Source organism: Oryctolagus cuniculus, chromosome 16, assembly GCF_964237555.1.
Source record: "Oryctolagus cuniculus chromosome 16, mOryCun1.1, whole genome shotgun sequence".
In the NCBI taxonomy this organism is placed as follows: Eukaryota; Metazoa; Chordata; class Mammalia; order Lagomorpha; family Leporidae; genus Oryctolagus; species Oryctolagus cuniculus.
In genome coordinates, this window is record NC_091447.1 from 38094126 (window position 1) to 38106629 (window position 12504).

The window sequence follows — 12504 nt, forward strand, 5'->3', positions numbered from 1 at the left end:
TCTGTGTTCTGAAAATAAAGCCCAGTCCAGACTAAAAAAAAAAAAAAAGTTGTCCAGTAGCTCTTCATAGCTTTCAAGATAAAGTCTGCAGACTTTAATATGGAATAAAAGACCCCCTGCTTATCCTGTGCTCCCTATGCTTTCTCCTTGTGTATCAGTCTTTAGGGTGCCTCTTTCCAGGTCACTTTTAAGGATATTTTCACACTATATTGCTATCTTTTTTTTCTGGCCTAACATTTTGTTATAAAAATTTGTAAACATTAAGAAAAATTGACAGATTTATATACCAAACCCACTCCTCACCTAGTAGATTCCACAATTTTTAAAAAGATTTTATTGCCGGCGCCGCGGCTCACTAGGCTAATCCTCCGCCTAGCAGCGCCGGCACACCGGGTTCTAGTCCCCGTTGGGGCGCCGGATTCTGTCCCGGTTGCCCCTCTTCCAGACCAGCTCTCTGCTGTGGCCAGGGAGTGCAGTGGAGGATGGCCCAGGTGCTTGGGCCCTGCACCCCATGGGAGACCAGGAAAAGCACCTGGCTCCTGGCTCCTGCCATCGGATCAGCGCGGTGCGCCGGCCGCAGCGCGCTGGCCGCGGCGGCCATTGGAGGGTGAACCAACGGCAAAGGAAGACCTTTCTCTCTGTCTCTCTCTCTCACTGTCCACTCTGCCTGTCAAAAAAAAAATAAATAAAAAATAAATTAAAAAAAAAAAGATTTTATTTATTTGAAAGGCAGAGTTAGAGGGAAAGAGACAGAGAAGTTCCATCTGTAAATTCACTCCCCAGATGGCTGCAATGGCAGGGACTGGGCTGGGCCAAAGCCAGGACAGAGAGAGCGATCTTCCATCCACGACTTCAGTCCCTAGATGGCCTCAACAGTCAGGGCTGAGCCAGCGGGAAGCCAGGAGCTTCTGCCAGGTCTCCCATGTGCGTGCAGGAGCCCAAGCACTTGGGCCATCTTCCACTTCTTTCCCAGGCCATTGCAGAGAGCTGGATCGGAAGTGGAGCAGCCAGGACTAAAACCGGCACCTGTATGGGATGCTGGCTTTGCAGGTTTGCTTTATCACATATCTATCCATCTCCCCACCCCTTTATCCGTTTCCCTTTATTTAATGATGCAGTTCAAAGTAAATTATAGGTACTGAAGAACCAAAGTGACTCCATTTTAAAACAATAAAAAAAAGCAGCCTCCGTTTCCCATAGCAGACCCGAGTCCTTGTAAAAGCAGGCATTCAGGCATTCTGGAGATATCAAAGCTTACCAGGGACAGCTAGTTTGGTAGACCAAGGACAGCACAGTAGAGATTGCTAAACAAAGTAATTCCCTGGGCCCAAAGCTCCCGTGCTGTATGTAACTCTTTTTTTTCTGCTGATGTAGCCCTTTTTTCCTTTAAAAACTCTCCCAAACAAAGACTGGGGCCTCACTCCTTCCTCCTCTGTGCCGGTTGGTTGGATGGGGTTCCTGTCGTGGCTTGTACTCCCGAATAAACCTTGCTTTTGCAGTTTGGTGTGATCAACTCTCAGGGGGTCTCTGCGGGGATCTAACAATCTGGGCACAACGTAATTTGGGGGCTCGTCTGGGATTGTGATCCCCAAAAGCCCCCCAGTGACCTTGACCCCGAAGGATTGCTCCAGTCAACTGGGTGAGTTTGTTAGTCTATTTGTTCGTTGTTTAACTGTGTCTAAGTCTGAATCTGTAGCATTGGCCGCCGTTGCATCTGTATTCTGAATCTGTGGAGGGTCACTGCCCGAGCGGACGTGCTTGCAGGGCACACCCCGGAGGAAATGGGAGATGTCCCGATTCCTTGGCTGGGACCTGGGGAGGTCCAATCTGTGTCTGGGGACGAAGAGAAGAGGGACTGTTGCAGAGTTCTCGTCCCATCCATAAGGTCTTTGGTCTCCTTCAGATTCCTGGAGGTTTGCCCTCAGAACAGTGGAGACCTTCTCTAATATGACCACCTGAATCTGTCTGCGGAAATTCTGTGCAGGCCCCGTGTTTGTTCGCCTTTTTGTTAAGTGGTGTTTGTGTTATTTCTGTTGACAACTGACTTTACTGGACAGAACATGGGGGCGACTACAACTACATCCTCTCCACTGAATCTAACTCTTGCACAGTGAAAAAATGTAAAAAAAAGTGGCTCATGATAATGTAGGTTAAGGATTGGGTCAGTCGGGATGGAGCGCAAAGCAGAGTTGGGCACGTGCCGTGGCTGGACAATGCCCCCCCCCAGCACCCGGGGAGCAGGTGGTAGGGACTCTGGGCCCTTCCCATGGATAGCCACAGCTGTGACGGGAGTTGCAGCCGCCTTCGGGGAGCCTGGCAGGCACGGCATGTGCGCGTGCACGCGGCGCTCCCGGGGTCGGGGTGCAAGGAGACACCCCTCCCCCCCAGCTGAGGTGCTGTGCGGGCGCGCGGCCCCTCCCCCCCACGTCGGGCCCGCCTCTGTGGCCACTGTTCCGCGCAGTGGCTCGCCTTGGCGGGCGAATAGCAGCCGACTTAGAACTGGTGCGGACCAGGGGAATCCAACTGTTAAAGCAACATGAGGGCCCGTGGGGTGTGTGGATGCGATGTGATTTCTGCCCAGTGCTCTATATGTCAAAGTAAAGAAATTCAGTGAAGCGCTGAGAAGCCAGCGGGAGCCCACGGGGGCTGGCAGCGGCGTCCGGTGAGCTCTCGCTGGCCCTTAAAAATCTGGGAAAGAGGGTGTAAATCTTGCGGCGGGCCGTACCCATATCTGCAGCAGGTCTCCAAGGTGAACAGCCTCTGGCGTGTTGGAACAATGTAAATGTTAAAAAGGACAATTACAGTTGGGTTAATTTCTGTAAAGGAGAGACTCCATGTCTATCGCCAGGCGCTACTGGCGGATCTCAAAGCAGCGGTGCTGTGCGCAAGATTGGCGCAAAATTCGAATTTGGCCTTAGAGACTGGCGTGGCCTGGGTAACTCTCCTCCCCCTTGTCTTATCTCAGAATTTGAACTTTACCTTAGAACCAGGTCTGCTCCAAAGTCTACTCTCCCTGTCTTATCAATGAAACAAATCGGGTATCCCACCCTTCTGATGGCTCTTCTGTTTTATCTCGTGCAAGCCAGAAGATACTGCTTTGTAACTTGCTGAACTTATTTTACAATTTGTTTTAACAAATTTCTGGGTGGTCAGTACTCAATGAAACCGTAATAAGTAATTAACACTTGTTTTAGATAAATATAATTTTAATTTTAATAAAATTCAGATAGAGATATATAATAACAGGATCTTAAGTCATTTAGGTGTAACTGCTAATTTAAATTGGGTAAAGACAAATGAGATAAGTGTCTAAATGTAAACTTTGGTACTTTCAACACCTTATGTTCTATAGAAAAACTACTAAAATTTGCTAACGTGTTTTCATAAATTGTCCATATAAAAATAGTTCATCACTTAAAAGTAATTGATGCTGAAATTTAATGTGTTACCTTGTTTAAAAATGTTGTCTTGACAGATAAAAAAATCACAAGTATAAAAATATGTTTCAAATAAGTTAAAGAGGGTATGTAAAAGTCACAAAAAGTTATAAAAAATTTTTAGACAGAAAAACTATTACTGACTCTGTTAGAGCAATAAGTTAATCTATTATGTTCTCTTGATGTCTCTGTTAAATTCTAATTGTTTAAAAACAACTGAGTTTTTATTAAGAGCTATGGGTTATTTAAATATGTGCTTATTTTCAAACCTTTAAATAATAACCCTGTAACAATGATCAAATTTGGTCTGTATTATGTCATGATATAAAATGGTATTAATACAAATGTCTGAAAATTATGAAGTCTGGTAATCCAGTGTTACTAAACATAATGGTCATCTTGGTGAAGGGGCCCCAGAGGCCTAAAAGAGTTAAGTGTGCCTTATAAAATCCTACAGGTGCTTTCAAAATGCTATATAAAGTAAACAAGTGTCTCTTGTTGGTTACTGTTGGTTCTGTGTTTAACTGTCCTCCTATGGGTTGCAATGGACTTTTTCCAGCTACATCTATTGTATTCAGTACTTTGGGATGACTCTGTAAACTGATAAAGCCAATAATGTATTACAGGTACCAACTGGGAAAAAAGTATAGTTAACTGAGGTTACTAAGATCATAAAGTAATTCAAATCAATTGGTGATCTATAAAAAAGGTTAAAGATTTTAACAACTATTACTGAAACTGCTTTATTCTGATGTATGTAACCCTGTAGTTTGCTGTGAAACTAAATGCATCTATCTAAATGTGGTTAGCCTTTAAATCAACTCCTCTGTATCATTTATGTATGTTTTTCTAATGTCTCTGCTGAACTAAATGTTATGTATACAAGAAAGTTATCTCAAGTGTTCATATTGCTATAGAGCTTGATTATATTGTAATCTGTAACAAAATGTTCCCCGTAAGTTTAAACAGCTGAAGTTAATTGAAAATTTGTGTAACCTAAATCTCTATAAACTTGTTAAAAAAAAAACTGGAAACATTTTATATACTTGTGCTTAAATTTGCTGATTAAATAAGCTATACCATGTTGGGTATTTAAGAGATGTTTCTTAACATTTGTAAAGGACATTGGACCTTCTGGTAGGTGTTTTCCTAAGTTGTTGTCTAATAATTAAATCTATTTGCTAAATTTTCATTGATATTACTCTTAAAATGTTTGTGCATGGAAGAACTGCCCTACCTTTTTGACCCTATTGCCATATATGATTATTCCTTGTGAGATTACTTAATTACTTGGATTAAAGACTAGCGTAGAAAATTAAAGCCACTGCCAGGCAACACCACACAGAGTAACGTATCTGTTTTGCTTCTGGTGGTGCAAGGTTTTTTAAGCGTGGCTGGTAACTGGTAAGATTTTGTAGTGACAATCTGGCAGTATCCTTGCATAGCTATTTGGGTAAGGACATAAGTCAGTTCTGTTAAAGGTCAACCATGTTCAGAAATCAGAGTAACTCAGCCCAGCTAAATATTCATAAGAAACACGCCTATAACTCTAGACTTCTAGTCTAGGCAACAAAAATTAGAGGTGGGATTGAGCATGCCCTTGACTTTCATTCTCTGGTCTGATTTAACAAAAACCAGGAGGAAGAGAGAGCTGGGCATCAGAAACAATGTAAAGATGGGTGGCAGGCCTATTACAGGTAGCTCTGTACAGTGATCTGCCCTCAGGGAGACCCAATGGGCCAGTCCACTGCAGTGGCTTTCGATGTGGTAAGCCTGGGCTTCAGCAGAAGTCAGCTTATAAAGAGCTCTGGGAGCTCTGCCAGCCAAGAGTTGGATCACTGGAAATGGACCTGCCCTGGAATCGAAGGACTTCAGGTCAGAGTCACAGATCCTATTGGCTCTAAGCTGAAAAGTGACCACCACTGTTGAAAGAATGGCCAAGTAGGGTCAGTTGCAGACAGAGCTGTAAATTTCCTGTTGGAGATGCCACCTGTCTTTACCTGGCCAGCTGCTCTCCCAGGCCAGGTAAGTAATAAAAGTCAACAGAGTGCCTTCCCCAAGGAGGTTCACACCTCCCTTAAAATGTACCCTATGTAAAGAGATAGATAGGTCTAGGTCCCTTAACTTACAAGGCCTAAAGCCACCAGGATATTATCAAGCCCCTTTTTCTGGTTCTTTTTGCCTCTCAATCGGAAAACTTACTTGTAACTTGGACAACACCTTTCTTGACTCCTCTAATAGCAACTCTGTCCTTTGTTCTGGACCCTGTCTGGCACACTCCTGGGCCTCATTCCTTTGTAATTTTGTTGCTTATTAAAGTCAGTGGTATACAGACATTCTGTACATATCCTGTGGGGGCAGCAGTAGTATCTCTTAAACAGTATTACCATAAATAGTGTACTTCAAAATGTAAATTACCTTGTTTAAAAGTGTGACTTCAACATCTGTATTAGTGCATATGGTATCTACTCTCCATTATCAAGATAATTCATTATTAGGTAAATTTGGCTAGTAGGGAGTACAGTTCTGTGAGTCTGTGAGCAGTGTTTCCTATTAAATATCAACTACTGTCTCAGTTACACATAGCAGCAGCAGCTCCGCCTTGTTTAGAAAAAGTAAATGCACAAAGTTAAAAAGTTAAAGACATACGGCAAATAACTAGTCATTATTCTGTGTATAAAAGTAGAACAAAAATTAAACACTGAGGATTTCTGTAAATTCTTTGTTCTCTGAAGTAGATTGCCGTTTATACTCCCAGCACGTGTGTATTGATAATCCTCTCCCACACTAATGAGTGGCTTTTCTCCCGGTTTTGACTGGAATCTGCTTTATTCTCACCCTGTCTCTATACTACAGTGTCTAAGTGTTTACAGCTGGTAATGGAGTGAACCAAGGCCTTCGGCAACCAGGCGGTCAACCAAATGCTACTACAGGAATGTGCTCGGCTCCCCACCCAGGAGCCAGCGGCTTAAGACATCGCCCCATGGCAGCGCAGAGTACCTCATTGTTCCACGTCAGCAGGGGTGACTCTGAAGACGGATCATCATCTCTCTGCACTTCTTGGACTTCTGGGACTGATGTGGTGGGCTGTGTGCCACTCTGGGAAAGAATGCTGCTTTTACGCCGATCACTCGGGCCTAATAAAAGATAACATGGCTGGCTAAAGTCAGGGAGGGGCTGGCAAAATGAAAAAGAGAACGGGAGGCCTCTCAGGGTGGTTTAAGTCTTGGTTCAATTCTTCTCCGTGGCAAGCCACCCTACTATCAGGACTCATAGGGCCCCTTATTCTCCTGATTTTGATTTTTAACATTTGGCCCTTCCATTGCTAACAAACTTGTACAGTTTATGAAACAGAGATTGGGCACCATTCAATTAATGGTCCAATGGTCCCAATATAAACCTTTAAATGTTTGTAAAACCTATAAAATGTCAGTCCAAAACCCATGATTGGGTTTTTCAAACATGTACAAAAATAAGGGGGAAATGAAGAACCAAAGTGACTCCATTTTAAAACAATAAAAAAAAGCAGCCTCCATTTCCCATAGCAGACCCAAGTCCTTGTAAAAGCAGGCATTCAGGCATTCCAGAGATATCAAAGCTTACCAGGGACAGCTAGCTCGGTAGACCAAGGACAGCACAGTAGAGATTGCTAAACAAAGTAATTCCCTGACCCAAAGCTCCCATGCTATAAGCCCCCCACTGTAACTCCCTGTACCCAAAGCTCCCTTGCTGTATGTAACTCTATTTTTCTGCTGATGTAGCCCTTTTTTCCTTTAAAAACTCTCCCAAAGACCGGGGCCTCACTCCTTCCTCCACTATGCCGGTTGGTTGGATGGGGTCCCTGTCGTGGCTTGTACTCCTGAATAAATCTTGCTTTTGCAGTTCAGTGTGATCGACTCTCAGGGGGTCTCTGTGGGGATCTAACGATCTGGGCACAACAGAACCAGTACATTTTAGTCCCAAATAATTCAGTGTGGAAATAGTACCCAGAGTTTGAGTTTGATTACTCTTTAAAAATATACATTTTATTTATTTGAAAGGTGGGGAGGGAGGGAGGGAAGGAGAGAGAGAGAATATATCCTATTTGCTAGTTCATTTTGTGAAGGCCAGCAACAACCAGGACTGAGCTAAGCTAAGAGCCAAGAACTCAATCTATGTCTTCCTTCTGAGTTGCAAACACGCAAGTACTTGAGCCATCACCTGCTGCTTCCCAGGGTATGCATGAGCTTGAAGCTAGAATGAAGAGTGTAGCCAGGATTTGAGCCCAGACCCTCCATTCACCGTAGAATGCAGGTGTCTCAAGTAGTGTCTAAACTACCACGCCAGTGAATCTGATGACTTCTGAAAACATTCTGGTAAAAATTTCCATTGTCTTTTACTTGACTCTCCTTGATAGGTTGAAGTGACTTTATTTGTTTTGTATCCAGTGCCTCACATACAGTAGAAAGTAAGTTCATATGTTAAGCAAATTTCAGATTTCATCAGAAGTGATGTAGAGAGTTTATTTATACATAAAAGTAATTTTATCAATCCTTTGCTCCACTACCTCGTTCCTCTACCCATAAAACTGATAGAAAGCAGCCTATATTCTACCCATCCAGCATCCTGAGTGACTGAGAACTTTAATCTTTTAATGATACTGAATAAACTGTCACTCTGTGTCTTTCTACAAAGCTCCACAAGATGGTGCCCAAATATCTTTTTCAAGCCATAGTCCCTAAAGACCAATGATCTATCCTAATTTGTTGATATTTGTCATTTCTGAATTTGGTCAATTATCATATAAAAATACATGATTAAGTCAAAGTTAATTACATTGAAAAACTATATGTATAATTTCAGAATCTATGGTTCTAGGTATAAACAATGAGTGATTATAATGAGTATTTTTTTGTAGGGTTTAGTAGTATTAAAAGATTTTTCTTATGCAAATATTCAAAATATTAATTCACTTGAAGTACCTTTCACTGTGAATTTTGTCCATGAATGATTTATCCTTAGTACAGAAATTAAGAGTACAGAAGAAATAAACTATTGTTGTATAGGAGGAAATATAGAATTTAAATATAGGAAAAATCAGTTGATTCTGACTTTAATTAGGGTTGTATAATCAAGCCTTGTAAGAGATAGCTATTATCCAAACATAATGTCAATTCAATTTTCTCAAAACATTAGCCCTGGGCTGGTGCTGTGGCATAGAAGGCTAAGCCTCTGTCTACAGTTCCAGCAAAAATTAGGGGTCATACAGCCTCCCTTTCCTTCTAGTTTCTCATGCAAAGACCCACAACTTCTTGGGGAGTGTAGGGACAATGGAAATTGACCCATTGACACCCAATAGTCTACACTTTATTCCCTCCCTGACTTGTGTTTTCACTTTTCACTGGGTCTCAATACCTGCCCACTGTTTGATCAACTGTTAAATGGAATGATTAAGAAAAGGGATTTCTATGTTTGCTTCCAGTTCTGAGATTTGATGTTATTATTAATCCCCAATCCAGAAATGTTGAAAAATATAACTAGAGGAAAATTGAAGAACTTACCAAGAAACAGTACAACATTGTTATAAACATGAAAGGAAAATCAAGGAAGTGAAAAATAGGATTTATTTTCCCCATTAAAAGTAAAGTGTAAATGGATCTGATCTTTGTCTTGTTGGGTTCTGCATGAAATAGTTAAGACTGTTCTATCCATTGACTGAAAGGAATAATTTAACAAAAAATGGAAGTTCAAACTTATAATTGGAGTAGTTCAATCCACTTTCAGAAAGTCATTAGAGAGGAAAATTGTAAATATTTTTAGTTAGCACCCAGATTTTTTGAGTATAAAATTATTGCTGCTACTAAGGAATAACCAACATGGAATAAGGAAATACCAATATTAAAGGAAAATTGTAGAGAAATGTTTTAACAGATATAAGATTGGGAGGCTGGTGCCATGGCTCACTTGGCTAATCCTCCACCTGAGGCACCGGCATCCCATATGGGTGCCAGGTTCTAATCCTGGCTGCTCCTCTTCCAGTCCAGCTCTCTGCTGTGGCCTGGGAAGGCAGTGGAGGATGGCCTAAGTGCTTGGGCCCTGCACCCGCGTGGGAGACTAGGAGGAGGCACCTGGCTCATGGCTTTGGATCGGTGTAGCATGCTGGCCGTAGTGGCCATTTGGGGGGTGAACCAACAGAAGGAAGACCTTTCTCTCTGTGTCTCTCTCTTGCTGCCTAACTCTATCTGTCAAAACAAAACAAGATATGGGGACAAAGGAGTTGATGTTATCACCATGCTCTAGAAGGTTCTATGTGTTGCACATGAGGTACAGTTATTCAAATGGGGAACCAAATAACAAAAAATAAGCAAAACATAGAAGGGAGTAAATAATATAAAGCTAATTGAACTAATATTTCTATAACTTTATCAAAGAATTTTAGAATAATTTTAATCTATTAAGTAATTAAAAAATAGAGGGGGCCGGCACCGTGGCATAGTAGACTAAACCTCTGCCTGCTGTACCGGCATCGTATATGGGCACCTGTTCATATCCCAGCTGCCCCACTTCTGATCCAGCTCTCTGCTGTGGCCTGGAAAAGCAGTGGAAGATGACCCAAATACTTGGGCCCCTGCACCCCATGGGAGACTTGGAAGAAGCTCCAGGTTCCTGGCTTTGGATCAACTTGGCTTCGGCTGTTGTGGCAATTTGGATAGTGAACCAGCAGGTGGAAGACTCTTCTCTCTCTGCCTCTACCTCTCTCTGTAACTCTTTTCTTTTTAAAGAGTTACTTATTTTATTTGAAAGTCAGAGTTACAGAGAGAAGGAGAGGCAGAAAGAAAGGTCCTCCATCTACTGGTTCACTCCCAGTTGGCTGCAATGGTCAGAGCTGTGCCAATCCAAAGCTAGGAGCCAGGAGCCAGGAGCTTATTCTGGGTCTCCCATGTGGGTGCAGGAGCCCAAGGACTTGGGCCATCTTCCACTGCTTTCCCAGGCCATAGCAGAGAGTTGGATCAGAAGTGGAGCAGTGGGACTCCAACCCACGCCCACATGGGATGCCAGCACTGCAGGTGGCAGCTTTACCTACTATGCCACAGTGCCAGCCCCCCTCTGTAACTCTTTCAAATAAATAAAAGAAATCTTCAAAAAAAAAATCGATGGAATGTAGAAAGGTCAACTCAATCAGAATTTGGTTAGGGAACAGGGATTTAAGTAATGTCATACTTCCTGCCTTTTATTAACAATAGGTCATTTTATAGACATGCATATTCACTCTTTGTTTAAATGATTCTCATTCTCAAAATTGCCTTTGAATGCTTTTATTCTTTCCCTTTGTTGACAGATAGATAGAACCAATACCATTTTGGTGTTATTTTTTCCTTTTGTGCTTTCATATTTATTTTCTTTTATAGCATTTTATTTTTCCAACTTAATTTATCATTTTTTGATTTAATGTGTTTTTATTTACTTTATAGTCAAAGGCTGAATGGCTCCACTAAATAAACAGTTCAACAAATAAAAAAGTAAAAATACTATAATCTAGCAGGAAAATAGGTGAGGGCTATAAACAATAATCAAATGAAAAGACATTCAACTTCGTTCATATAAAGTAAATTTAAAAATAGTCACAAGATCATTAAAACTATAGTAATATATAATGTCTATCAATTTGTTTCACAAAAAAAATCACTGTATTTGCAGTAAAACTAATACATGCATTTCTCTTTCTTGAATTTTAGCTCTCACATACAAGGGAGAAAATGTGATATTTGTCTTTCTGTGTCTGGCTTATTTCACTCAACATGATATTCTCCATCTCCAACCATTTTTGCTGCAAATGATAGAATTTCATTCTTTTTTATAGCTGAATAATATTTCATTGTATATATGCATATGAAAATGTGATTTTTATATATGTATATTTGCTACATTTTTTTTTATCCATTCATCTGATGATGGACACCTTTTGGCTATTTGGAACTGTCGCTCCCCCTCTTCGTGGAGGAACGACACAGGACCCTGCGCTGTTCTTTTGTCTGCTCGGCCCTCCCCGGGTTTGCTGCTGGTTCTTCCCGGGTTGGCTACCGACCCTTCCACCTCCGTGGAAGGGCGGTGCCCCCTGCCACTTTCCCCACTTCCGCGGGGGAGTGGCACACCACCGGCCGGCTCTCTCGGGGGCTGCACAGGTGTTCCTTCAGGTGTTCCCCTTAGATGTTCCTGGTGCATGTTGTCTCTCTCCTCCTTTATAGTCCTCTTCCACCAATCCCAACTCTGCTACCCACACGCCAAGCACGCTGCTCTCCTCCAATTAGGAGCAGGATCAGCTCCTGCAGGTCATCACTCAAGTTGGCGAGAGGCAGATGCATAGAAGCTGTTTACTCCTCTCCCAGCGCCATATTGTGGGAGAGCAGATGCATAGAATAAGTCTTAATTCCAGTAACTTAGCTAGTCCGAGTTGCTCCCCACAGGAACAGTGTTGCTATAAACATGGTGGTGTAGCTATCTGAGTTCATGCTTTTTGGTTATACCCAGTAGTGGGATTGCTGGATCATATGGCAAGTCCATTTCTGTTTTTTTAAGAAATCTCCATACAGTTTTCCACAATGGCTGCACCAATTTGCATTCCATCAGTAGTGTAGAAGGATTCCCTTTCTCCACATCCTCACCAACAATTGTTGCTCTCTTTTGGGTTATAGCCATTCTGAAAGAGTGAGATTATCCCACTGTGGCTTTGATATGCATTTCCCTGGTGACTAGTGGTATTGGGCATTTTTTCTGTATCTATTGGCCACTTGTATTTCTCCTTTTAAGAACTGTCTATTCATGTCCTTTGCCCACTTCTTAACTGAATTGACTTTTTGTTGTTGAATTTTAAGTTGCTGATATATGCTGAATATTAATTCTTTGTTGGATAAGTAGTTTACAAATATTTTTCCCATTCTGTTGGATGTCTCTTCACTATATTGATTGTGTCCTTTGATGTGCGGAAGCTTCTGAGTTTGATATAATCCCATTTGTTTCATTTTACTTTTGTTTCCTGTGCCTTGATGGTCTTTCCTATATCAGTTGATAATGTATTTTCCTCCTTTGG

At 41.9% G+C, this 12504-nt stretch overlaps 1 protein-coding gene across 1 annotated transcript in view; it reads left to right on the plus strand.

The window, feature by feature from the left end:
• Window positions 1-1358: 1358 nt before the first annotated feature.
• Window positions 1359-12504, plus strand: part of COL28A1 (collagen type XXVIII alpha 1 chain) — a 195040-nt gene continuing 183894 nt past the window's right edge. Inside the window, exon 1 of the mRNA XM_008261700.4 lies at window positions 1359-1639. The gene's annotated coding sequence lies outside the window, so the exon portion shown is untranslated. The remainder of the gene's footprint in view (window positions 1640-12504) is intronic.